This window comes from Pongo abelii, chromosome 4, assembly GCF_028885655.2.
Source record: "Pongo abelii isolate AG06213 chromosome 4, NHGRI_mPonAbe1-v2.0_pri, whole genome shotgun sequence".
In the NCBI taxonomy this organism is placed as follows: Eukaryota; Metazoa; Chordata; class Mammalia; order Primates; family Hominidae; genus Pongo; species Pongo abelii.
In genome coordinates, this window is record NC_071989.2 from 148,534,051 (window position 1) to 148,561,944 (window position 27,894).

Sequence of the window (27,894 nt, forward strand, 5' to 3'; positions counted from 1 at the left end):
ATTTGTCTGTGTCAAAACTCATGTTGAAGTTTACTTGCCAGTTCTGTCCACTGGGGAGGTAGGGCCTAGTGGGAGGTGCTCGGATCATAGGGGTGAATCCCTTATGAATAGGTTAGTGCTGTTGTCCTAGTAGAGTGTTTTTTGTTGTTGTTGTTGTTGTTGTTGTTCTCAAGAGACTGGATCAATTCTCAAGGAATGTATTAGTTCCTGAGCAAGGGGTTGTAATAAAGTGAGGTTTCTCCTCCTGTTTGATCTCTCTTTGCATACGTCTGCTTCCCCTTTAACCTTTTCTGTCATGTTTTGACCCAGTACAAAAGCCCTCGCCAGAAGCCGAGTGGATGCCACTGCCACTTGAACTTCCCAGTCTGCGGAACTGTGAGCTACACCTTTTTATAAATGACCCATCTCAAGTATTCTGTTACAACACCACCAAATGGACTAAGACAAGTATTTATCCAAAGGAAATAAAAATGTATGTCTGCACAAAGATTAGTACATGAAAAATGTCAGAGCAGCTTTATTCATAATAGCCAAAAACTGGAAATAGCCCAAGTATCCATCAACAGGTGAACAGATAAATTGTGGTATATTCATACAATGGCTTACTACTCAGTAATAAAAAGGAACAAAGTAGTGATAAGTGCTACAACATGAATACAACTCGAAAACTTTATAATGAGTGAAAGATGCCAGATAGAAGCATACATACCATATTATTACATTTAAATGAAGTTCTAGAACAAACAAAACTATTTTGATTGGCTGGCCTTGAAAAGGTGACATTTGAGCAAGATCTGGATGTCAAGAGGGAGCCAGCTATGGCAAGATCGAGGGGGAGCATTCCAGGCAAACAGCACTACAGGAACAGGATCAGGAAAGAGCTTGTTGAGCTTGGGAACAGTCAGCAGGCCACAGTGACTGGGTGAAGTAGCTGGGGCAGAGAATGGTGGGGGACAGGGTGGAGAGGTGGATGGGAGCCAGATCATGCCGAGCCTTATCAGCCCTGATAAAGTTTTGGAATTTGATATGAATAAAATGCAAATCCCTCATAGTTTCGTGGGGGCGGAAACACATAAGCAAATAAAGGCAATTCAGGGTCATGGGTGATATATTTGGGGAGTGTACAGGGAAAGAGGAGTAGTAGGCAGTTTTACCTAGGGACATCTGAGAAGGCTTCCCAGAGGAGGTGACATTTCGGCTGAGACTGGAAGAGTAGTAGAAGAGGGGAAAGGTCATTCTGGTGGAGGGTACTGTGCCTACAGAAGCTCAGAGACATGTAGCCTCAAGGAACATTCAGAGACCTCAGCATAATATAAGCCTAGTTGGAGTGTTCCCAACTAGGAGAGGGAGGGGCAGGAGATCTGAGGCTGAAGAGAGAGGCTTTGAATGCTTTGTCAGACTTGATCCTGCAGGGAATGGGAAACCCCTGTAGAATTTATAGTCAGGAAGTATCAGGGCCATGTTGACACTTCAGATCAAGACCTCCAGATTGGCAGGCAGAGGGCAAGGCCACTGGTTCTAGTGTGAGATAATGGGGAACTGGGCCTGGGAGTGAGCAGGGGTGGGCAGGGCAGGGAGTAGAGCCAAACTCTGCTAAGCAGTGACTGGGACTCTCCCAATTGAGGCAAAGCTCTCCAGAGCTTGAGGCCCCAGAGGGCCATAAATACTTTCATGTGCATCTGCTCCCTTGGAGGGCTTGTCACACCTGAAGGCTCCTAGGCCCTGGCTCCCAGGGATTCAGAAGCGATAGGTCTAGGATGAAGCCCAGGAATCTGCATACATAAAAAGTGACACTCTCCACTCTGATGCGGGTGGACTCCATACCTTCCAGGCTGGGGAGGGGAGGGGGCAGGACAAGCACACTCTCATCTGGACTGTGGCTGAAGCAGCTCAGAGAATCAAAGGTAGCATCTGAAATAAGGACCTGGATGCACTGGGAGCAAAGGTAGTTGTGTGTCTCCGTTGCTGCAGCTAAAGAATTGCAGTAGAGTGGCCCTGGTCATCATGCAGAAAAATGACTCCTGATCACCAGTCCAAAGAGCCACAGAAATAAGAGATGGGGCCATGATTGGAACATAGATCTGCCGTTTAACCTGTACCTTCTCCTAGGGTGCAGACAGGGGGGCAGGAAGGGGATTACTAGAGGCTGCAGTAAACTAGAGAACAAGCTCTGTGCAAAGGAAGCCTCTCTTACCATTCAGCATCTCAACGAATTAACCCTCACAACAGCTCTATGTGGTTGGTCCTATTATTATTCCCATTTTATAGATGGGGAAACTGAGACTCAAAAAGGTTGAGTAAGTAGTGCTGGGTCCCAAGGTGAGGACACAGGGGAACCATGACTGGAACACAGGCCTCTGGACATTCCGAATCATAGCATTGCCCTGTGTCCCCTTCAGTGGGAAAAGTCACTTCATCTCTTAATCTTAAATGATCTTCCAAGCAAGAGGAGGGGACAGGAGGAGTATAAGCTTTCTTTGTCCCATCTTTTTCAGAAAGTATCTAAGTCCTTCCTGTGTGTGTCTTCCAAAGATACAGTACCAGGACCTAGAGAGGCTGAGATTTAGAGCCTCATGGTGCAAACTCAATTGTAGGGTCCTAGCCAGGAGTACTCGCCTGTATATTCTAAGAATCTCACAACAGTGCCACATGCCTCAGCTTTATCCAAGCAACAGAAGGAGGTGGTGGAGGTGGTGGTGGCAGCAGCAGCAGCAGCAGCAGCGGCAGCAAATCTGTCCCCAGTGCACTACAGTACTGTTTTGCTATGATGAAATACACATGGCATATGGCTACAAAGTTACTATCTTGAGAGTGGATAGAAATGGGATTTTTCATGTGCCAGATTTCACTTCCCTTTCTGAAACAATTCTTGTAGTAAACAGAGGTTTTCTGATTTTGCTAAGATCAAGAGGATGGGAATTCCTTTACACTTTTAAAGTAAGACCATTGTCTTGTAGAGTTTCAGTCTGTTAATGGTGCAAATGTTTTCTAAACATGGACGCTATTCTGTGTTCCTCCCTCTTTCCTTCCAAAGGCTACGACACGAAGAGGAGCTGCCAACACCAGATGACCAACTCCTTTCCGGTTACGGACCATCCCCGTGATGAGACCTCCATATGTTGTCTGATGGCCGCAGTTCCTTGGCAAATGGGTGGGGAAAAGGAAAGTTTTGTTGAGTGTGGGAGGCCACAGGGTGGAGGAGGCCAGGAAGGACCAGAAAGCACATAGAATGTGACTTTGAGGAGGAGAATTATTTTGAACCATGTCTTGTGTGCTGACAGCATAATGATCATTATTAGGGCTTCAGATGTAACATGAAGCCCGCCCTGAAGTTAAATTTTCCTTTTCAGAGAAGCGTGGCCTGTCAGCCCAGCATCAGATGGTTCCATGCCGACCTCCTCCATGGCTGGGGGTTGGAGTGCCCCAGCTGCTGCCCCCCTGGTAGCTTTCATTAAAGGACTTTGCTTTTTTGGTAAATAAGGGCCCCATTTTTCTACCTTAGTCTTTGAAAATCAACCTGAGAAACACTCTGTGTAAGTACCACGGATGTATTTGCAGTTTTCTACACATTTAGTTTCTGGGGTTTTTTGTTGTTTTTTGTTTGTTTGTTTTTTGAGATAGAGTTGCCCAGGCTAGAGTGCAGTGGCATGATCTTGGCTCACTGCAGCCTCCACCTCCCAGGTTCAAGTGATTCTCCTGCCTCAGCCTCCCGAGTAGCTGGCATTACAGTTGTGTACCACCACGTCCAGCTAATTTTTTGTATTTTCAGTAGAGATGGGGTTTCACCATGTTGGCCAGGCTGGTCTTGAACTCCTGACCTCAAATGATCGACTGCCTTGGACTCCCAAAGTGCTGGGATTACAGGCATGAGCCACTGCGCCCGGCTGGCCAACTAGTTTCAAGGTTGCTATCTGGAATCCTACCTCCCCAGGCACCCTCCTGGTCACAGCATGACCTCCAACAGAGGGGCAGATCTGTGGCCTTAGTTGTGCCCAGACAAATTTAGTTTGGCTTTCATGGTATTTTGAAATTGGTTTTCATGTCAAAATCCTGTTTGCTGGCTTCTCTTGAAAAACCAGAAAACTTGGCCACATTGAGTTATATTCCTGAGTGTCAAGTGGCTGGATCTGAATGAGTAGTGCTCCCTTTGCACAGAGCGTGTTATCTGATATGCTTCAGTCCCTACCACTTCCCACCAACCCCCGCATCCACACCCCAAGAGAAAATATGAGCTAAAAGGCAGATACAGATATAGGTGTTCTGGTCTTGACCCTACCACTCATTTCCTGTGACTCCTTGAACAGGTGTCTACATCTCTTAGGAAGAAGAGAATAATGAGATGATGTATGCAGAGCACTGGCAGAAAGCCTAGCATAGAGGAATCTGAGGATTCGCCATGCATGCTTCCTGGTATAGAGTACTAGTTCTTGTCAATGGCACAGAGACTTGAGGACTGTATATAAATGGACACACCTACTAGAAGGTAAGCTTCATATACACAAGGACTTTAAAAAATCTGTTTTGCTTATTTCTACATCCCCAGGGCCTAGTGCAGTCCCTGGCACATGGTAGGCCATAGGCCCTCAGTAAATGTGTTGAATGAATATGTGGATTTAGTATTTCCCTGACTTCTTATTTTCTTATGTCATGTGCTAAGTCATCGGTCCATTTTAAAAATATAAATGCAAATAGACTTATAAGCTGATTATTTCTAATTCATATGTGTTGAATTTATTTTCTTAATTACTGAAAAGATCAAAAAGCAGGAGGATGCTTCATAGTTGACAGAACTTCATTGCCTTAGTCATTTGACTCACAGCCTGGGAGAAAAATGTATTCTTCTTCTAGGTTGATTTTCTAAGATCACTATCAGAAGGCCAGGCTACTTCAGGAATCAGTGCTTCAAGTCAAAATTAAAAACACATGAATTTATGTGATATCTCTTGAGAACGCAAGTTGCTGTACAAACGCATTTGAAGCATTAAGTGCTCCCTGATGCCCTTTCCTCAGAAGTAGTACTTCCAGAAAGGAGAGTGCATTTAGGTAAAACCAATGGCAGGTTCTATGCGATGATGTCAACATGGCTCAAACTCTGAGTGCCAGAATTTGCTTCTCATTAGATACAACTTTTCTGGAAACACAAGAGAAGGTAAGTTGATTTCCAAGTGAATTCAAGCCTATTGGAGTATTACATTACAGAACCTTTCAATAGGAGGAGCTTTCAGGAGGCTTGTGGTTTCACTATTGGTGGCCTGTAGGGGTCAGTTGTGTTTTTTGTTTGCTCAGCATCCATTCCTCCTACTTCTGGTAACTAAACTTGAATTTTCCTTGGGAAGCCATTCTTCCACACTTTCAACTGTGGGATTTGGGGGAGGCTGAGTTCACCCCCAGCTCCAGAAGAGAACATGGAACCAGCCAATGTGTTACATCCCCGGGCCACGGCCACACATTCAAGACAAAAGCAAGTTACCCAACTAAGCTCCTGACCGGGCGCGGTCATGCCTGTAATCCCACCACTTTGGGAGGCCGAGACAGGTGGATCACTTGAGGTCGGGAGTTCAAGTCTAGCCTGGCTAACATGGTGAAACTCTGTCTTTACTAAAAATACAAAAAAAAAATTAGCTGGGCGTGGTGGGGTACACCTGTAATCCCAGCTACTCGGGAGGCTGAGACAGGAGAATTGCTTGAACCCAGGAGGCAGAGGTTGCAGTGAGCCAATATCATGCCACTGCACTCCAGCCTGGGTTACAGAACGAGACTCTGCCTCAGATAAACAAACAAACAAACAAATAAATAAATAAATAAAAACTTAAAAAATAAAAACTAAGCTCCATTCTAGAGCTTTTAGAGTAATAATACTAAGGTATTATTAGGAAAGAGAAAGCCTTTTGTCTGCTGAGACTTTTCACTGAGAATGAAATTCTGACACCATCATTCTGAGAATGAAGACATGCAAAGAAAAGAGCTGAGAAAGAAAGAAAGGGGAGAATCCTGGTGACAGTGTTTGAATGCCTGGATCCAGCTATATCTGAAAATGAGACTCATCCCTGGATTTTTGGCTTCATGAGCCAATACATTATCTCTCCCTCTTTAAGCTGATTTGAATAGTGCTTCAGCACTTGCAGTGGAGAAATTCCTGACAAGCAAATTGGAATTTGAAAACATAGGTCAGAAAAAGAGCCAGAAGGGCCGGGTGCAGTGGCTCATGCCTGTAATCCCAGCACTTTGAGAGGCTGAGGTGGGTAGATCACTTGAGCCCAGGAGTTCAAGACCAGCCTGGGCAACATGGTGAAACCCGTCTCTACAAAAAAACAAAACAAAATACACACACACACACACACACACACACAAATTAGCTGGGTGCGGTGGTGTGCACCTGTAGTCCCAGCTACTCGAGGGAGGAGAAATTGAAATGAACCAGAGGCCAAGTCTCAGTGAACTTCTCCAGTGCTTTAAACCTCTCTATACTTGACTGAGGGAGAATTCTGATAGTATTTGTGATTGAGCCTGGGAGTTCCACAATTATATTGTTAAATTGGTGCAGACTTTCATTCAGTAGAGTTACTGAGGGCCTGCGCATGCCATGTACCAGCAAGTGGACAGGCTTTCTCATTTTCAGGAGGGATTGCTTCTAGTCCCTGGTCAGCCCTTCTTCACCCTTTGGGGCTACACCATTGTCTTCTGACCCAGCCTGAATACTGCTGCCAAGTGATTCTTCCCAAACACTGCATTCCATTCTCATTTCCCACTTCAAGGAACTTCAGTGGTTCCCTAAGTTTTCATATTGAATCTATTCTCATCTGCTCAGTCCTTAATAAAACTAATACTAATAATAAAAACTAAGTTTAAGGCACTTACAATGGGCCAGGCATCATGCTTACATTTCATAGGTTGCTCAGTTCATCTTCAAAATGACACTATAAAGCAGATATCAATCTTATTCCTATATTTTTTGGACGAGGAAACCAATGCACAGAAAGATTAAGTAACTCACTCAAAGTCACATGGTCATTATGTGGTGATGGAGTCCAAATGCAATCCTGTCCCTCTGGATCCAGACTCCATGCTCCTCCCAGAAGATTCTACTGTCTCAAAAGCTCTCCCACAGTCTGCTCCATCTCTATCTTATTTCCCACAACTCCCCAGTTTCCACAGCTCAGTTAGGCTGGTCTTATAGCTATGCCCACCATTACCTAATTTCATTGTCTTTGCTTTTTTTGTTTAATCATGCATCCATTCATTCAACAAAGCATGGCTGATCTTACACTATACTGATAATTTCATTATTATCTTTGCTCATTCATTCATTATCTAGCCAGTAAATATTTACTGAGCCCCTGCCCCAGGTGCTCAGATCACCGCCCTGACCCAGAATGCTCTCACCTACCACCTCTCCAAATCCTATCTTTTTTTGTTTTCGTTTTTTGTTTTGTTATTCTGTGACGGAGTCTCGCTCTGTTGCCCAGGCTGGAGTGCAGTGGCACAATCTTGGCTCATGGCAACCTCCGCCTCCTGGGTTCAGGCGATTCTTCTGCCTCAGCCTCCTGAGCTGCTGGGATTACAGGCATGCGCCATGACGCCTGGCTACTTTTTGTACTTTTAATAGAGATGGCGTTTCACCATGTTGGCTAGACTGGTCTCGAACTCCTGACCTCAAGTGATCCACCCGCCTCGGCCTCCCAAAGTGCTGGGATTACAGGCGTGAGCCAGCGTGCCTGGCCAATCCTATCTTTCAAGGCTCTGCTACAGACCCTTCCTTTCATGTATCCCACCTTAGCCAATGCAGCTGGCATGGCCCCTCTTTCCATGAATGCTGCGGGCACGGAAGGACATGACATAGTTTAGCATTCAATTTCACAGCAGCCTAGCAAGGTCTCACACTGTCTTATCTTCCCATCAGAAATCGGATGCCTGACCAAGCCAGGGCACATGCTCCTTCTGTATCCATCAGTCTTTAGTGTACATTAGGCATCCAAGAAACATTCTTTCATCCAATTGTTCAGAGAACAAATGTGGTCCAATAAAAATACGATGGTTTAAAAAATGGCCCTTTAAAAAATATTATGAATCTGGGTTCTCTTTCTTTGCCCTGGAATTCACCTAAAGTTTATGATAGTCTTGTGAGGTAGGTATTATTATCTCTGTTTTACAGATAAGGCAGAGACTCAAAGAAGGTGACTAACTTGGCCAAGTTCACAAAATGGATAAATCTCAGAACACAGGCTCCCAATGACTGCACCACGTTGCCTCCACAGTCCTTGGACAGTTCTCCCGAATGAACAAATATTGAAAATTCATTGTAACTTCTGTGACTAATGGACTTTCACAGCAAATATGCTTGGCCAGGACCTTGTACCCCGACATTTTTCTTTTATTTCCAGGAATGGAAACCCACACTGCTGTTGTGTGAAGAAACCTGATGAAACTCCAGCAACTTCTACATTTGGCCTGCTGCTTAGTCCTGGGACCTGAGGTCAAAATCATAGAAAAGAGCCATGTGAGATGCATTCCCTGGCCTCATCTCTGTTCTTGGATGCTGTCAGCAACACTCCTTGAGTTTTTACCCACATAATAACACTTTCCTCAGCATGGATGTGGAGGTGGGGGTGAGGAATGTTCTATTTTTCCTTCGATGGTAATGTTCTATTTTTCCTTCGATGGTTACGCCCTCACCCTACCAACTCAGTAAAAGGGGAGTGGTCAGGGAGCCTACTGAGAATGTGTCCTAGCATCTTTTCTTCCCCAGCACAGCCTCCATATGACCCAGCTGCCATGAGAAGCTTGCCTCCCTTCTAAGGGAATTACCCCTGCCTTCCACTCCATCCTCACCTTGTCCTGCCCAGATTAGAGGCACGGAGGCATGTACCACAGGCCTGAAAAACCGTCCAGCCAAAAAGCCTGACTGTCCTGATAAGTCCTATCAGGGTGTAGTTATGGATGTGCCTGTTTCTGCTCTTCCCTCTGCATTAGTGCTCTGCAAAGGGTGGCTCTTACCCTCAGATGGTCCAAAGATAGTTTGGGGTGTGCATGGATGACCTTCACTCTTCAGAGGCGAACAGACAATGCTGCTCTTCTCCAACAGCCTCTGAAGGACACCACCTACTGCCTGGTTCTGAGATGTTTGCTGCCCCAGAGTCTCCCATCTGCTTCTTCCTCCCCCTCAGTCCTCCTTTTTGTAGCCTCTCAGCCTCCCTTTTCTTAATGTTCTTAGCACCCTTTCCTGGGTTTCTATTTACCCTGCCCTCCCTTTCAGCAACCCCTTCCCAAACCACTGCATACTTCTCCTTTCTTTCCAATCCCTCCTCCCTTCCCAGCACTTTCGCCCTCCACTGAATCCCTCAAGCCTCATTCTGGCCCAACTCCTCCCCTCACCCTCTATCCCTGCCCTCCTCAGATCTGCCAAACACCTCAGGCCTGGCTGCCTCTGTCCTGTTCCTACCAACCTCCTGACCATGCCTCTGTGCTCCTTGGGACCTGGGCTCACATTTTCAATCTCTTCTCTCCTATTAGTACAGCTCTGTCTAGAGCCATGGTTCTCCTCTACCTTTCACAGCTGTCTTCTTTCCCACTTATATGAGTTTCTTTTTTTAAGTATGAAAATAAAAAAGTGCCACTTAAATACAATGATTAAGTCATAATAAACAGTACAAGTTGTACTTGAATGTGAGACATACCACCCATACACGTTTGATCTTCGAGAACCACATCTCAATCTGCCCATGGCCCATTGCCTGACACTAAAAGATGCTCACAAGAAGTTGACTATAAACTAACTTCTTGGTCTAAGATCCTAAACTCTGAGAGGGAAGGTTTCAATACATATGAAACCTTCTTGGCAGTGCAGGGATGAGGAGAGTAAAACTGAAATGAAAGTCAGCAAGTAGTGAAGGTGTGAAATAGGCAGTGACTCTCACACTGAGACCTCCAGGGGATGTTAAATTTTCATTTCGAAGCTGATGGTCTATCTCAGAAGCCTAGAGAGTAACAAAAGTTGTAGGCATATAATTATATTAGAGTGGTGCAAAAGTAATTGCTGTTTTTGCCATTTAAAAAAAAATGCAGAAACCACAATTACTTTTGCACCAACCTAATAGCAAGCAAGGGGAGGAATCTGGAGAGAAAATCAATTTCTAAAATGAAAAATAAAATATTTTTTGCAAGTAGGACTTGCAAGCTCGTTCTAGGCCTTGCTCTGGGAGCTTTTCGGTAACTTCTCTTCCTGTTGGAATAGAAGGAAACCTTCAGAACAGAAGGTTCTGTCCCCCTTCCCCCTCCTGATGTGAATGAAGTCTCATTACACTCTAAAGTACTGGCGGGACTACTTGTTGCAAGGTTTATGGGGAAAAGTAGCCAGAGACCAATCCAGTTATCAGCCTCAGCCCCACTCCTCTCAGGTACAGCTCGGGAAGTAAGCCCCCAAACCTAGTTGGGTCTGGACCAACAAGACACGAGGAGACAGCAGCCCACAGCCGACCCCTCATGCCACGCACTGAGCAGGGTCCCGCATGTACGCTCGTCTTGCCTCCCAGGCGCCTGAACTAGCGGAGTCGGGGTATCGGGTGGAGTCTCGGAGAACCAATCCAACCTGAGGGGGACGCCTGTGGGAGTCCCAAGTATCCAGCGCAGCTGGGAGGCCCACGTTGGGAAGTCAGAGACCGACCCCGCGTCCCGACAGCGCCGGCTGCAACAGAGCGCTTCCGGCGGCGCTTGGAGGCCGAGCAGTTGGGGGCGGGGCTCGTGCTGTGACGCCAGCCTAGCCTCGCCTCGCCCCGCCCCGCGCGCGTTGCCAGGGTGATCAGGTGACTCCCGGTTCGCTGCGCTGGGGGCGGCCGTGACGTCAGGCGCCCGGCTGCTCCTCACTTGCTCTGAGCCAGGTGCGGCGAGTCTGCAGGCTGGTCCGGGCTCCTCAGGTCCAGACCCGACCATTATCCAGTCGGTTCGTGGAGAGGAGAGGTGAGGTGCGGCGGACCTGGCCCGACCCAGCTGGGACCAGGGCGGGGATCAGGCGCGGACAGGGCGCGTCCCGGGATGTGCGCGTCCCCGGGCGCCCCGGGGAGCGCCCTGAGAACTGGCGGGCACCCGGGCTGGCCTGGCTCAGGCAGGGGTTCGCGCAGCCCCTGGGGAGGGGCAGGGAGGCAGGGAAGCGGCTGCCGCCAGCTGGATCCCTCCCGGCGCCCCGCGGCTACTCTGGGGCTCCTGGTCGCCGCGCCGCGCGTCCAGGCTGTGGACTCACAGGGTCTCCGCGTCGCTGCGGTTCTCGTCTCATTAGGAGTCGGCGGGCTCGGAGCGGGGCTCGCCACACCCCGTCCCGGGGGACGTCCGCGGGAGGCTTCTGGATTTCCTCGCCTTGGGCTGCGATTTCTGAGGCGCTGCTCTGCGTATTCCCAGCTGGGCCAGCCGGGGGTAGGGGGCAGGTCGCGAGTCCTGCGGGTGGGAGCGGAGCGGAAGTAACTAGTGACTGGAAGTAACTAGGGAACGCGAAGCCGGCGCTCGGAGGCCGGGGTGTTCAGAGAAGGCGTTGCGGGGGAAAGGAATCCCGGCTGCTGTTGAGAGCCGTGGATTGGGATCTGAGCGGACCTGTTGGAGGAAGTGAAATCTGAGCGGGGTCCTGACGGGTGGGAACTAATCTCCCGGTAGCAGTGGAGGTTGCAGGGGGGGAGAGAAGGAGGGGAGGACCCCTGGGGAAGGAGACCATGAGGAAAAACGATTTGGGGACTGACTGGACCGTCTGCTGGGCTGTTTTTGGGGAAAAAAATTTGGAGAATTAGGTTAGGGAGGATTAGGAAAGAACCCTTGAGTGCCCACCTGAGAGGCACTGTGTGTTGTGGGGAGCCATTGAAACGTTGGCTAGATTGGGGTAGGGGGAACATTGAGGAAGTTGGTGTGAGGGGAACACTGAGGAAGTTGGTGTGACATTCCGGCAAAAAGGTGACAACACTCTTCTCTGATGGGATTCCTCAAACCCTGCTTATGAAATACTTGTAACCGACAAGGGTGGGGGCTCAGGCAGCCAGGTGCCTTTTCCAGCCATTGTTGGCAAATTTTTAGAAATTTAACAAAAAATAATTGTACATATTTATAGATTTATACAATATGATACATGTAAACTTTGTGGAGTAACCATGTTAGCAGATTTTTTTTAAATTCCTTTTTATGAAAGGACCCACCCAAGGGCAGCTCATTTTCGAGTATCTCATTTGACGGGATTTAATGACTGGTTGAGAGCTATGCCCCCCTCAGTATGCAGGGAGATTATAGCGTCCACAACACTTTGCCCTTCAGAGGTTTCAGAGTGTCTTACGAACACCTTGTATCCCTAGGGTGAAATCCAAACCCCAAATGACTGCTAAGAGATTTAATAGGGGGAAGTTATTAAAGGAGAACCAGCATCCAAAACATTCATATGGGGCACTGGGTTAGCTGAAAGGAGTCCCATACTATTTGTTGATTGTAGATCAAAGATCTCTAGTCCTGGCCTGGTGCGGTGGCTCACGCCTGTAATCCCAGCACTTTGGGAGGCCGAGGTGGCCGGATCACGAGGTCAGGAGATGGAGACCATCCTGACTAACACAGTGAAACCTCGTCTCTACTAAAAATACAAAAAATAAGCCGGGCGTGGTGGCAGGCGCCTGTAGTCCCAGCTACACGGGAGGCTGAGGCAGGAGAATGGCGTGAACCTGGGAGGTGGAGCTTGCAGGGAGCCGAGGCTGCGCTACTGCACTCCAGCCTGGGCGACAGAGCAAGACTCTGTCTCAAAAAAAAAAAAAAAAAAAAAAAAAAAAAACTCTAGTCCTTTCCTACCAGCTTTGAGTTTCTCAGTATGTAAGGCTGCGTAAGTATTAGTTGGCTATTTTGTCTAAATTTCCTGAGCAACAGGAAAAATATATTTTGGTTATATGAAGAGGAATGCTTTGGTAATTTATGATTTTTCCCAGCCCTGAAATTTATTGGTGCTATGACCAAAAAATACACAGCTGTCTATTTTATTTATTTGTTTATTTTTGAGACAGAGTCTTGCTCTGTCGCCCAGGCTGGAGTGCAGTGTCGAGATCTTGGCTCACTGCAACCTTTGCCTCCTGGGTTCAAGAGCTGTCTATTTTATATTGAAACTTACCAACGTCTGTTTTCTGGGAGGCAGTGAAATTTATTTTGTATTTCTTTGACTCCAGAAAACAGAATTGGACCTCCAGGGATCCCGTACAGTGAAAGGCAGGTTTGGGAATTGCGAAGGAAGGTGGCCGCAGCTGGTTTGTGCGTAAATATAGAAACCAGTGCAGCACTCAAAGGAGGGCAAATCCAGGGTGAGACCTGGGGAAACGGGACTTCCAGTCAGAGCAGTGAAATCATTCTCTGCAAAAGAAGCCCCGAAGTGTGTAAAAGGCCAGAGTAGTTTTTTCCCCCTGTGTTCCTGTTGAGTGGTAGAGATTATGATAGTGATTTTTAAGGGGCTTTGCAGGCTTGTTAATATTAAGAATCGCTGGAAATCAGATGTCTTAGCCTCATTAAAAAATTTAGAAAAGTAACTATTTTCCAAATCTCTTTGATACTATTTGAAGTGGCCAACTAATTATGGTTCTTTTGGAAAGAAACAGTCCACCCCCTCCTTTCCCAAACAAAATAACTATGTGCTGTCAGAGCAGTTAAGTAGGCCAAAAGTTTTTGGAAATTTTCTGCTTTCATTCACCCCAGCCACCCCCACAAGTTTTCTCATTGGTAGAGAACTTAAGACTTTACTGTCAGGAAAAAAATGTTAGTGTGTTTCCCTAAATACAAGCTATAATAAACAACAGGGCTGGCCTGTAATAGAAATGCTCTTTCTTAAGGGGGACTGGGCTGAGGTGAAAGGCAGGGCTGAGGTATGGGCTGGAGCATTTTGAGCTCACATTTGTCAACTAAGGCCTTGAGCAGGGCACTCCTTTCTTGGCATGGAAACTTTCTTTGACCTTGAATGCGGGTCAGTACCTCCTCACAGAGGTACCAAGGAGAATTAATGAGAGGCTTATATGAAATTTGAGCTCCTCCAAAACAGAATATTTTAATTCTTGGATGAATGGTATATTTTGAGATGTGACAAAAGTTTTTAAAAAGAGTTTGAAGTTCTAAATTTTTGGAAAAGCCTTATTCAAGAACTTCCTTTTTTTTTTTCTTTTGTTTTTTTTCCAGAAACAGGGCTTACTATGTTGCCCAGGTTGGTCTCTAACTCCCGGGTTCAAGTGACCCTCCCGCCTCAACCCTGTGAGTAGCTGGGACTACAAGCGACCATGCCTGGCTATCTAAGACCTTTTTGCTGATTTGGTTTTTTAAATTTTTTTGAGACAGGGTCTGGCTCTGTTGCCTGGGCTGGAGTGCAGTGGTGTGATCTCAGCTCACTGCAACCTCCACCTCCTGGGCTCAAGCCATCCTCCCAACTCAGTCTCCTGAGTAGCTGGGACTACAGGCCTGCACCACCACACCTAGCTGATTTTTTGTGTTTTTTGTAGAGATGGAGTTTTGTCATGTTGCCCAGGCTTCCCTCAAACTCCTAGGCTCAAGCGATCGCCTGCCTCAGCCTCCCAAAGTGCTGGGATTACAGGCATGAGCCACCATGCCTGGACTTTTTGCTGGTTTTTTGTTTGGTTTGGTTTGGTTTTTTCCTGGGGCTTTATGGGCTTGGTTACTAATCAGCCTGTAGTCAAGATCTGAGGCCCGGTACGGTAATCCTAGCACTTTGGGAGGCTGAGGCAAGAGGATGGCTTGAGCCCAGGAGTTCAAGACCAGCCTGAGCAACACAGGGAGACCCCATTGCTACAAAAAATTTTTAAAAATTAGCTGGGCATGTGGTATGTGCCTGTAATCCTAGCTACTCAGGAGGCTGAGGTGGGAGGATCGCTGGAGCCCAGGAATTTGAGGCTGCAATGAACTATGATCACGCCATCGCACTCCAGCCTGGAAGACAGAATGACACCTTGTCGCTTAAAAAAAAAAAATGGCTGGGCATGGTGGCCCACACCTGCAATCTCAGCACTTTGGGAGGCCGAGGTGGGTGGATTGCTTGAGGCCAGGAGTTCGAGACCAGCCTGGCCAACATGGCGAAACCCTGTCTCTACTATAATTACAAAAACTAGCTGAGCATGGTGGCATATGCCTGTAATCCCAGCTAAGTCAGGAGGCTGAGGCACAAGAATTGCTTGAACCCAGGAGGCGGAGGTTGCAATGAGCCAAGATCGTGCCACTGCACTCCAGCCTGGGAGACAGAGGGAGACTCTGTCTCAAAAATAAAAATAAAAATCTGGAAGCCTGAGGCTAACTAAATTCCTGTTTGTATTTCATATATAAATAGTAAAGCTCAGATTGTTCACTCTCTTTTTTTTTTCTTTCTTTTCTTTTTTTTTTTTTTTCTTTTGAGACAGAGTCTTGCTCTGTCTCCCAGGCTGGAGTGCAATGGCACGATCTCAGCTCACTGCAACCTCTGCCTCCCAGATTCAAATGATTCTCCTGCCTCGGCCTTCCGAGTAGCTGGGACTACAGGCATGCACTACCACGCCTGGCTAATTTTTTGTATTTTTAGTAGAGACGGGGTTTCACCACGTTGGCCAGGCTGGTCTTGAACTCCTGACCTCAGGTGATCCATCCACCTCAGCCTCCCAAAGTGCTGGGATTACAGACGTGAGTCACCGCGCCCAGCCTCACTCTCTTTTTTCTTTTATTCTCTGTTAACCTGGTCTTGGCTTTTTTTGGAGTGCCTGGAGTAAACCAATAACAGAAGGGTGGAACTGGCAGCCTATGACCCAGCATCTTTTTTAACAGCAAGAGTATTATCAGAAAGTGTCACAGCCCTCAAAGGAGTAAGTTATTAAGCTGGTCAGAGACAAAAGGGAGTAAGATTGTTCGCTAAATTGGATGAGGAGTGAAATAGTCATCTTTTAAAATTTCCCTCACCTGTGTCAGGCTGCCAGTCCTGTCACTCAATCTAGTAGGATTCAAGTGCTTGCTGATGTGCCCAGGGACACTATGTACTGAACTACAACATCCATCTTTTAGACTTCTGACATTTGTTGGCCAGGTCAAGCTCTCTCTCATGAGGGAAATTCTGACAGAAAAGGCTTTCTGTTTTCTGTAGGCTTAGCTGAGTGCCATGTTTCAGGCTTCCAAGCTCCTCACGCTTGGCCAAGGCTACTAATTGGCTTGGCTATAAAATGGGAGTCAGCAATTAAACAGCAGTAGTATAAAGCAAGGGAATTGAACATAAGCTGACCCTCCCACTTTACAACCAAAAATGTTCACATCATTTTGGGCACTACACAAAGGAATCTTCAAAAGGAAGTGAGCTTGGAATGATTCCTTTATAGCTTTTAGGAGATGTATGTGGAAGATTATTATTGATTTAGGCCTCAAAGCCAGATCTTGGAAACTGGGTAGGTCCTCACATCTAAAGCAAAGGAGACAAATGGTTTGAATCCAGTCTCTGTGGGCAGCAAGCTTGTGGTATGACTTTGCCAAAACAACAGATGATTTATATTTTTCTAAACTCTTTTCATTAAATGGTTTAAGGGAGAATATTGATGGTCATGGTGGGAGGAGGGTTTGATCTACCTGAATTACTCACTGAAGAGTAAATGCCTTATTCAGAGGTGCCTATCACTAGTTTCCTGATTATTTGTACTAAAGAATCATTAGCCAGTCTCAAGAGCATTGGCTCAGAAAACATCATAACTGAAAACTATCTAGGCATGCTTCTTATTCAGAGAAAAGTAGGGATGGGAAACAGTTGAACTACAAAGACATTTGGGGAGAGGAAGACCTGGGAAATGGTGCTAGACTTCTGCCACGTTAAATGTTTAATGCTGCACGCAGTACTTTACCGGTCAGCTTTCAGTTTCAGAATCTTAGGCAGAGTCAGTTGGGAAGAAAGTGTGTGAAGAGGGGGACATTTGTAAGAATGTGGCTATTCTGTGAGCCCTTATTGTTAAGTTGAATACTTAGTGCTTTCCTGCTGCCACTAGCTTCCTGGACACTCCAGACTTTGCCCTTCCACCTCTTCCCCACTAACAGCCTTTCCTCCCCAACACCACCCTCTCTAAAGCCAATCTAATCTTTGATCGCAGTTTCTGCACACTTCTGGCTCTGCTAACTTTGTTGAACTAATTTCTGGTGGCCTTTAATGTCTGGTGGTGGCTGTGTGAGAAACTGAGGGATAATTGTATTTATTTACTGATTATTATTTTGCTTTAGGGACAATCTGCCAGACTGGAGTGTATGGCATGATCATAGCTCAGTGCAGGCTCAAACTCCTGGGCTCAAATGATCTTCCCACCTCAGTCTCCTGAGTAGCTAGGACTACAGGCACATGTCACTGTGCCTGGTTAATTTTTTATTTATATTTCATAGAGATGGAGGTCTCACTATGTTGCCCCGGCTGGTCTCAAACTCCTGAGCTCAAGCAATCCTGCTGCATGAGCCGCTGCACCTGTAAGAGCCACGGGGGCCACTGCCACTGCAAGATAGCAGGACCCCCGTCTGTATTTTTTGCTATGTTGAATAGGTCTTGCTATGTTGACTAGGCCGTTCTTAAAGTCCTAGCCTCAAGGGATCCTCCTGCCTCAGCTTCCCAAAGTGCTGGGATCACAGGCGTGTGACACCACCTTCAGCCGGGTAGTTGTATTTAAAGGGAGGGTCTTGAAAGTGGAAACTCTAGTGTTTTTCACACTTCATTTGTGTTCCCCTGCATGATTTTTGTCTTATCTTTATGTCATCTATACTGTTGTTTAACATTCTTCTTAAAGTTGGCCCATTTTTTAAAACCCTAAAATTTGTTTAAAAGGGAAATGATATCATTACCTTAAACTGATAACTACTACATCACCTGTCACAAATAGAAGGTATAAATTATTGAAGTTGTTTGTCCATGTTCCCCAAGTTCCACATATCCCACCTGGGGCAATACAGCCTTTACCCAAAGATATGACTCACTAATAGTGAGTTTTTCAGGCAGCAGTAGAAGGGTGGTAGGATGGTTTGGAGTAGGCAGGCCTTCAGAGAGGGCCCCTTCAATCTTATCTTTTCCTAAAACTTGTGTGACTCTATGATACTAGGAGGGCCACAGAATGAAGAATCTAGGAGGTAACAAGAGGTAAATGCAATGTGAAACCACTTCTGTTTTGATCTGAAGTTTGCCAAAAAGAGGCCTGAGTGGTGGTGAGACTGTATACTATATTAAATTCTAGGCCCTCTGCCAGGGGTGTGGCTTCATTGATGCTGTGTTACATTGTTCTTTCTGTGCCAGCGTGCTCTTAGAAAACTCAGATTCTCCTGGGAAACTCAGATCTTTCTTGGGGGGCAGGAGGGATGCTATTTTTTTTTTTAACTCATCAATAACCCAAACTATTTTGAGTTCCTTTCACATATAGAGAACTGTTTGTGGATGTTGCTAATGATAGAAACTGAAGTTATCATCTAGAATTTTTTTTCCCCCAATCTTCATTGTCCGTAAAGCCTATTCCTTTAAGAATCCTATGAAAACAGAAGAAAGAGGGAGGGTGAGCTGCCCTCGGTTGTATAGTCTCTTAGGGTGCAGCACATGATAGGCACGAGTGGTACTTCCTGGTTTGATGTGAAATTCACCGTTGTCCATTAAGAGCCACCCCGCAGTGCTGACTGAGCTGCTGCTCCCTCAGAGGGTCAGGAGAGCGCGCTTTCATGATGGAGCAAAGCCAGGCTGGCTTGGTATTCATCAGGAACCAGGAGCGCTTAGTTAAATTGCCAGCACGTTAAGCTGTAGGGGCCTCTTTCTAAACCATCAAGATTTCAACTTTCCCACAAAGCCTAATCTAATGCTCTGGGAGGAGGCAGGCAGAGCCTGTCTTTCAGGGGCTGGGCTGGCAGGGGACCTGGCCTGGGAAGTGGCCTTATCAGGCTTGTTGGGAGGGATGGACCTGTCCCTTTCTAGTGCGTCCTCTCAACTTGGCAGGGGGCAGAGTTCTTCCCTTTTCTCTCTCTCCATGACCTAACCTCTCCTTTCAATTCCCCAACTCACTTTCTGTGTTCACAGCTTTCTTCCCTTTTCCTTTCCATTCTGTTCAATGCTGCTCTCTCTTTTGAGCCTCTCTCTTGCTGGGCCCCATTTTCTCTCCATTCTCACTTTGAGGGTTGACTATTTGAAGTTCCAATTATAATGCTGTCCTATATGTCCCAGTGACTAGATGTAATTCAGAGATCCCTACCCTATTTTTCTGAGGAGAAGCCAACCTTCATTTCTCTACTGGCTTTCAGATAGCAGTGTTGGTGGGGTACTGACCAGAGTCCCTGAACTGAGTGGTTAGGTGAGGCTGGTTGTGTTCCTCCCCCATATGGAGGTCCCAGCAGTATGGGGAAGGTATTATAATCAGGGTTTGCTGACAATGCCAGGATCCATTAGACAAGGGGTTGAGGCTCACCTGTGGGGACCCTTCCATAAGCTGAATGCAGAGGGGAGTACTGCATCCAGGCAGTCCTCTGGCTTTTGCAGAGGACCATACATGATGAATGAAGGCTGGAGAAGGAGCCCTTGGGTGAGGTTGGCCTGGAACCCACAGGACTATTTGCAACTGTGGATCCTGCCCTGAAGCTAGGTTTTCCCAGGTGGCAACTGGACCAAATTGTCTTCCCATGTGGTTAGATGGATTGTTGGAAGCATCTAGGAGCATGGCTTTCCTGCTCAATGATTTAAAAAATTGATTATTTTCTTGTAAAAGCCATGTGGCCACTTTACCTAAAGATGATTAGCAAGGGTTTTAACTTTCATTGTTAAATATAACATATGTATGAAAAAGTATCTATAATATAAATGTACAGTTTAATCAATAATTGTATTCATTAGTGTAACTGTGTGATCTATTCAGGTTTAGAACTAGAAGTTTATTTTTAAACCCAAATGGGGTAATAGAATGCACTGTGTTGCAATTTGCTTTTTTCCCACCATGTTGGTGCTTTTTCATATCAGCACGGGTAGTTCTAACCTATTCTTCTGAAGGGTCATATAGCAGCAGTTCCATGGATCAGAAATACCATGGTTTATTTAACCATTCTCATATTGATGAACATTATATTTAATATATATGCATGTGTATAAAGTTGGGTTGTTTTTTTTTTTGGCATACCGGCTGGCACTAGTATATATCTGTAAGATAAATTCCTAAAGGTAGAATTGCTCCTTCAAAGGATAGGGTGTTTTTATTTATTTATTTGGGGTTTTACTTAAAAAAAGTCTTTATTGAAGAGTTTATAAGAAAAAAGGATAGACCCGCTGTAAAAAGAAAGGCTGTCCCCTCTAAACATTAGGGAGGAATGGGACACCAATACCTGGTGGCTAAGGATAGGTCGTTTTAGTTGTTGATATTTTCAGGTAGTAATGTCTTTTTTCCCAGGAATGTTTATAAATGTTATATCTTACAGAGCACCAAGCCCTGGATCCAACCAGAGGTTCTTTACAGAAAGCTTTATGGAGAAAGGTTTTAGCAGATGATATGTTATCCTCTTTTGAAGGGAACTTCTCTGGATTCCCTCAGAAAGTCTCTAAGTCTGGAAGAATGCTAAAATGTACCTACCAAGTTTAATATTGGAGGGAGACAAGATTGACTATAGTCACATTTTCAAATAATTCTGAACTATGGATAATTAATATGGGTATGGTATGACTTCTCAGAATTTGCTGTTCCTAATCTATCAGGACAAGTTGAGAATACTTACATCTTTGTGTTATCTTAATGTTGGGGATAGTGGCTTAAAGCAATTATCTGAATGGCATTAGCAAACTGTGTTACTAAATAGCTTGTAGATTTTTAGCTTCATATGAACTCAGTTATAAAAGCAGTGTGTGGTTTTTATATCAGACATTTTTTGTGAGAAAGGAAAATAAGATAGTCTATAAACCTCTTCATCACGCTAGGCCAGGGCCTTCAGAGATAGATGATCCATTGTTAGTTTTTGCCGTCCATGTGCACTTTGATGCCCTTGTTCAGCGAAAGGTCCCATATCTGAGCTGTGTGTCATTTTGTACTCCATAGAGGGGCTATTCTGAAGCCACAGCCAAAATGTTGATACAAAAGATATGTTCTAATACTTACTCATTCATTGACTATATGAGAATAGCTCAGGGCCTGGTAAAACTCTATGGCAAACAAGAGACATTGAATGAGGTAGGGGATGGCTAATGATATTTGGGAGGTTGAGGCCAGAATCAGTATTTGGACAATAATGGAGTAATACTGCAGGTTGTCTTCCTCCAGTCTGTCCCTAAAAGAAGAGCAATTTAGGAAATGGCAATACCCAGCAATGTGTTTAAAATGCTGAGCAAGTCGTAAAAAGAAATATCTTGTACATGTTATGCTGACTATCAGAGGTCTCCTGGTGTTGCACTGTTACTGGGAGCACTGCTACCATCTTTAAAAATGTAAATTCCTGCTATTGCTATCCCCCTGGGGCTCCTGTGTTAAAGTGTCCATATCAGGAGCAAGTTCTTCCTAGGAGAAGACCTACAGTTCTGGAATGCCTATTGTTGTAACTTTGGCCTTGGGTTTAAGATTTGAGACCATCATTTCTTACCTCTGCTCACTGTACATTCACAAGTATGTGTGGTATGACTCTCCCAATTGGGGAGTCATTTGGGTTCTACTTGTACTTCAGTTTTAGTAACTTGTGTAACACTTTGAGGTAACTGCCTTCTGGACCTCCCAAAGTAAGTTTTGTCTACTCTGTCAAACTACCTTCACCATATCCTTAAAATTTGGAAAACTTCCAGCATATTCCATTTGATGCACTAGCAGACAAATGGAAATGATAATTTTATTTGTATTAATAGCAGTACTGAAGGGGAGGAGCAAGCCAGCTATATAGTTCTTTACCTCTTATCCCCAGCTCTAGGCCTGATATGTAGTAGGTACTTAATACATATGAAATAAGTGAATTATTAAGTTTGTCAATAGTATTCAACAAACATAAAGTTACATGAATCCTTTTAAAAGAAATAAAGAATAACGATAGAAAAGGAAGATGCAGCAAACCCAGAAGTCTGCTCTTAGCAAGGCTGTTTATGAGCTGACCCTTTGGCCTCATCCCGTGAAGTGTGCTTCAGCCATTAGAACCTAGTCAGTTCCTCAAATGTGCTCTGCTTTTTCTCTGAAACATCTCACAGATTCTTGCCTCTGCAGAGTATGAAATTTGGAGTAATACGAATTTCTGTTTATGCTTAGTCATCTGATCATCACTTCTCTTAGAATCTTTCTCTGACTTCCCTGAGTAATTAGTTGTCTCTACTTTGAGCTTACAGTACGCTCTGCTTCCTCTATCTTAGCTTGGTTTTGTGATTGCTGGTGTTATTGTCTGTCTCTCTCATACCCTAAATAGGAACTGTCTCTTGCTTACCATTATCTCAGCAGTGCCTGGAACCCAGTAATACTGGGTTATAGTTGATGCTCCTATAAGTATTTATGGATGAACAAATGACTGTGTGAATGGAATAAACTAATATGTCAATGCCAAAATTTGATGAAAACTCTAAACCAGAGATGATACGGCAGTATAAAACTCAGTAATTCTAGGCCAGGTGTGGTGGCTTACCCCTAGAATCCCAGCACTTTGGGAGGCTGAGGCGGGCAGACTGCCTGAGGTCAGGAGTTTAAGACCAGCCTGGCCAACATGGTGAAACCCCATCTGTACTAAAAATACAAAAATTAGCCAGGCATGGTGGTGCACGCCTGTAATCCCAGCTGCCCTGGAGGCTGAGGCAGGAGAATTGCTTGAACCCGGAAGGCAGAGGTTGTAGTAAGCCGAGATCGCGCCACTGCCCTCCAGCCTGGGCGACAAAGTGAAACTCTATCTCAAAAAACAAACAAACAAAACACCTCAGTAATTCTAAAGCTTTTTTTTTTTTACCTGAACAAACCGCACCCAAAATTATAGATGTGAGAGTCAAGACATATTGAGGGACTTAGAATGTAAAGTGGTCTATTTACAAAGGTCTTGTTAAAAAAACAGCTAATGGGGAGTTAAAAAAAAAAAAAAAAAAAGAGGTCTCTAGGGTAAGATCTGCTCTCGTAGTTTTTGTTTGTTTGTTTTGTTTTGTTTTTGAGATAAGGTCTTGCACGGTCTCCCAGGCTTGAGTGCCGTGGTGTGATCACGGCTCACCTCAGCCTCAATCTCCCAGGCTCAAGTGATTCTCCCACCTCAGTCTCCCCCAGGTAGCTGGGACTACAGATGTACGCCACCACACCCAACTAATTTTCCCATTTTTTGTAGAGACAAGGTCTCACTATGTTGCCCACGCTGGTCTCAAACTCCTAGGCTCAAGCAATCCACCTGCCTTGGTCTCCCAAAGTGCCGGGATTACAGGTGTGAACCATGGTGCCTGGCCCTGCTCTCATGTTTTTAAACTTTAATTTTATAAGTTACCAAGAAAGATAAATTGAAGGACATAAGGATAAGCATGACTTTAGGTTTTGATAATAAGAAGGGTTCCAAGATAGAGCAGTCTGTATGTAACCAAAAAAATTTGGTTTTTTACCCCAAGTCTGGTACCCAACCAAGTGACTTTTTGGTTTGAAGCAGAAAGAAAACATTTGAAGACCTTAGAGAACCAAAGTGTCTTGTGGAAAAAAAATTGCAACTACAAAAGTCACCTTAAAAAGCAGTGAAGAGCAGATTTTGAGTAGATCATTAACAAGAGGAAGATAAGTAATGAGAAGGCAAATTGGTATATCAGAAGTGAATAGGAGGTTTAAAGTGGCATTTTAAAAAAATATTTATTAATTTTAGCTTTTTTTTTTTTTTTTTTTTTAGAGACAGGGTCTTCTTGTTGTGTTGCCCAGACTAGAGTGTAGTGTCATGATCATAGCTCACTGCAGCTCAAACTCCTGGGCTGAAGTGATCCTCCCACCTCAGCCTTACAAGCAGCTAGGACTATGTATACCACCACAGCTTGCTAATTTTTTTGCGGGGGTGGGGGAGGGGGGGAGGGTAGACACAAGGTTTCACTATGTTACCCGAACCAGGCTGGTCTTGAACTCCTGGCCTCAAGTGATTCCCCTGTCTCAGCCTCAGCCTCCCAAGTCACTGGCATTATAAGCATGAGCCCTGAGCCCAGCTAAAGTGGCATTCTAGCTATTAAAAATGGCAGGCAGCATGGATATATATCTGAAAGCACTAAGAAAACTTAATCTTTTTCTGACTGTATAGGTACTCTTGAAATTTTCAGAAATACAGATGAGTGGCTGGGCGCGGTGGCTCACGCCTGTAATCTCAGCACTTTGGGAGGCCGAGGTGGGCGGATCACCAGGTCAGGAGATCGAGACCACGTTGAAACCCCGTCTCTACTGAAAATACAAAACATTACCTGGGCGCAGTGGCGGGCGCCTGTAGTCCCAGCTACTCGGGAGGCTGAGTCAGGAGAATGGCGTGAACCCGGAAGGCGAAGCTTGTAGTGGGAGGCTGAGTCAGGAGAATGGCGTGAACCCGGAAGGCGGAGCTTGCAGTGAGCCGAGATCGCGCCACTGCAGTCCCACCTGAGTGAAAGAGCGAGACTCCGTCTCAAAGAAAAAAAAGAAATACAGATGAGTATAAGTAACAAAAATTGCCCACAATTCCAGCACCCAAGGAAAACCACAATAAATATATTTTTTTCTAGCAAAATATCTGCTGTTACTGTACAACTTACAATAAAGTTTGAAAATCTTAATGTACAACTCAATACATTTATATGTATTCATGTAAACATGACTCAGCTCAAGATACAGAACGTTTTCATCATTCCTGAAGGTTCCCTTGTATCTTCCTGTCAGTATTCATAAATTTGTTTTGGTATCTTTCTTTTCAGTATCCACAGATTTGTTTTGGCTGTTCTTGTACCTCATATAAATGGAATCACAGAATGATATAGTTTGGATATTTGTCCTCTCCAGATCTCATCTTGGGATGTGATCCCCAATTTTGGAGGTGGGTTGGTGAGAGGTGTTTGGGTCATAGGGGTGTATCCTTCATGAATGGCTTGGTGTCCTCTTTATGGTAATGAGTGAGTTCTCTATTAGTCAAGTGAGATCTGGTTGTTTAAAAGAGTCTGGGACCTCCCCCCACTCTCTTGCCCCCTCTCGCATCATGTGATGTGCCTGCTTCACCCTTTGTCTTCCACCATGATTGGAAGCTACCTGAGAGCCTCGCCAGACACAGATGCCAGCACTATGCTTCTTGTACAGTCAGCAGAACCATGAGCCAAGTAAACCTCTTTTATTTATAAATTACCCAGCCTCAGTTAGTCCTTTATAGCAACACAAAACAGACTAGAGTATTATTGAAGTCTGTTGAGTCTGCCTTCTTTTGCTCACACGTTGTGTCTGGGATTCATCCATGTTGTTTCATGTAATAATAATTCTTTTATTTATTGTTTTGGGGTCATTTTCTACTGTATAAATATATAATAATTTATCTGTTCTGTTGATGAACATTTGGATAGCTTTCAGTTTGGGACTATTATAAATAAAGCTGCTTTGAACATTCTTGTATAAGTCTTTTGGTGGACTTACACACTTGTTTCACTTCAATATATATATATCTAAGAATAGAGCTTCTGGGTCATAATGTAAATACTGCGAAAGTCATGAATATTTGGTATACTTTCTTCTAAAAGCTTGATTGGTTTAGCTTTTGTGTAGGTCTATGATATGTTGTGATTTTTTTTCTGTGATATATTGTGGATTTTTTTTATGTATGAGCATGGAGCTCAAGAGTCATTTCTCCCAACACAAGGATATCCAATTAATCCAGCACTCTTTACTGGAAAGACTACCTTTTCTTTTGTGAATTACAGTGGTGCCTGTCTGTTAAATTAGGAGACTGTACTGTATGGATGTGGTTTAGGACTCTTTATTCTGCTCTATTGATCTGTTTTTCAGTATTTATTTTAAAGAAAGTTGAGACATGCTGAATACATATCTGTTTTTCAGTATTTATTTTACAGAAAGTTGAGACATGCTGAATACATAATTTTTCTTACACGGTATTACATCATACTTCAAAAGCATAAATTTAAAACAACTGCAAAAAAAACCCTTGGTTTTTTTCTTGGACATTTTCTTTCCTTGGACATTTAGGTTGTTTTTTTCCTTCCTCTGTTTTGTTTTGATCTGTTTTTTATGTTGGAGGCCTTCCTCCAATGTCTGATAATCTTTGTCCATTCATTTATGTATGAGGCAGTAAATAGTCCATTAGAAGTTCAGTGTGCATAGGCTTTACTGTGGAGTGATTGGGTGAGTCATTTCTTTGGTGTCTCCCCAATTATTAGTATCTGTCATTTTTTTTCCATTGGGACTGTTCAGTTTTCCAGAGGAAAATTTTCCACTTTACTGTCTGCAGAGTCAGTGCCAGTCTGTCTAGCAGGTGTCTTGTAATTTAAAAAATAACAACATTGAAATATATTGTTTTTTTCCTCCATCTCTACTTTGATGAGGTCTTATCTCCATTGACCACTTTCCCAAAGAATAGTTTCTGCCCTTCTCATTGTGTGGTTGAGTGACTGCTAATCCCGTGACTCTGAGTATGTCTTGAATGAGATCGTGGGATGGCAGTGTTCAGTGCAGTCTATTAATGGATCTTGACTGCAGCACTATTTTAGCTGTCCCTTTTAGAGCTCTGATTTGTGTTTAATGCTACAATTTACACTGTTTGCATTTGATCTGTAGTGAAACACGTCACTAGAGTAGGGTTTATATTTTACCTGACCAAATTTATAAGGGAAAGCAGTCATGTTACAAAGTTCAGTATCATACCTTAAATTTAAAGCTCTTTTGAGTTTTGGTTATGTAAAGTGGTTTGTACTATACTGTGTCAGTGTTAGGTAATCTTTTTTGCTTTGCTTTGCTTCTTTACCAGCTTGGGAACAATGGATTCCCACTGGATGAAGTCCTGTTTTTCAAATGCCAGCTCTAGGATCTCTCATCCAGCACAGATGCTCTTTCTGTGACTTTTGCATTCTCTCACTGGGATTTTTTTCTTGTTTAGAGGAAACTGAAAATAGATCCAGATTTTTATTCCTCCAAGATGACTGTCTATATTGGGAACAAAGGGAAAGAATGTATGTGTGGAAGGAGGTCATGGTAGCTGGAGCACCTTTGTAGTTTATGCTTTGTATAAGTGCCTCTGTGAATAACTCATGGGACTTTTCCCTTCTAGACCTTACATGTTTTTTTCCTCAGGCAGTTGGAGAAAGATACATACCAAAAATGAGAGGGAAACATGATGAGGGGTAAGTGGGGAGGACGCATACACTTGGAAGAGAGCTTTGAGGTTCTTAGGGAGAGAACTGCACAGGATAATGAGGAATAGATGCAAACAAATGGACCAAGAAAAGTCATGAAACATTGAGGTCTGAAGTTGTAGTTCTATACTCTGTTCTTTTTTCTCCTCACTGCCCATTGTTTTTAGATGAACAATGTCTTCAAAGAAATATAGGTCCAGACTTTGCTAGAGTGAGAATGATCTACATGGTCTTGTTGAACTGATCAAGTTAAACTACAGTTTTAATGAAGTTAGGTTACACACACTGAATTTCAGGACAGAAGTAGTTATGATAACTGTATTGTACTTCTGTGATTTAAAAATAAATAATGGAATGGCCATATGGGGATTAACGAGACTGATTTCTGTGTTAACCAGGGCTCACTAGGCTTTCTACAGCCTTCCTGGTAGGAGAGAGGAAACAAAATGCATTTGCTTTTGTCCAAATTCATATGATAATTGTAGTGTTAATCACCATGAGCCTTTGCATTAGGGTTCCTTAGGTCAGGATGTGTTGCCAGTTGCAGACCAGAGCGCAGAGAAGGGAAAGGACTCTACTTTTTTCCTGAGTCCCTTTCAGGCCCTGGAAAAATAAGATGGTGTCAAAAATGGGAGGCA

At 44.4% G+C, this 27,894-nt stretch overlaps 2 protein-coding genes and 1 long non-coding RNA gene across 11 annotated transcripts in view; 2 read left to right on the forward strand and 1 right to left on the reverse strand.

The window, feature by feature from the left end:
• PURA (purine rich element binding protein A) overlaps positions 1–9,660 on the forward strand; it is a 66,298-nt gene extending 56,638 nt beyond the window's left edge. Inside the window, exons 2-6 of one of the 4 annotated variants that reach the window (XR_010140036.1) lie at positions 3,035–3,151; positions 3,351–3,472; positions 4,305–4,483; positions 8,382–8,606; positions 8,971–9,636. The gene's annotated coding sequence lies outside the window, so the exon portion shown is untranslated. Of the gene's footprint in view, positions 1–309; positions 3,534–4,304; positions 4,484–8,381; positions 8,607–8,970 lie in introns of those variants that run through there. The other 3 variants (XR_010140033.1, XR_010140035.1, XR_010140034.1) reach the window with 3 other exon arrangements.
• Positions 494–10,821, reverse strand: LOC134761433 (uncharacterized). Of its 2 annotated transcripts, XR_010140038.1 has the most exons (3): positions 10,586–10,821; positions 7,773–8,468; positions 494–5,131 (listed from the first exon to the last, which is right to left on the reverse strand). It is a non-coding gene; the product is annotated as an uncharacterized LOC134761433 (long non-coding RNA). The 2 variants fall into 2 exon arrangements; XR_010140037.1 differs by having other exon boundaries at positions 494–8,468.
• Positions 10,780–27,894, forward strand: part of CYSTM1 (cysteine rich transmembrane module containing 1) — a 68,697-nt gene continuing 51,582 nt past the window's right edge. For 2 of the 5 annotated variants that reach the window (XM_054556638.2, XM_054556636.2), the window contains exon 1: positions 11,191–11,403. The gene's annotated coding sequence lies outside the window, so the exon portion shown is untranslated. Of the gene's footprint in view, positions 10,954–11,190; positions 11,404–11,907; positions 11,929–24,804; positions 24,943–27,894 lie in introns of those variants that run through there. The other 3 variants (XM_024246947.2, XM_054556639.2, XM_054556637.2) reach the window with 3 other exon arrangements.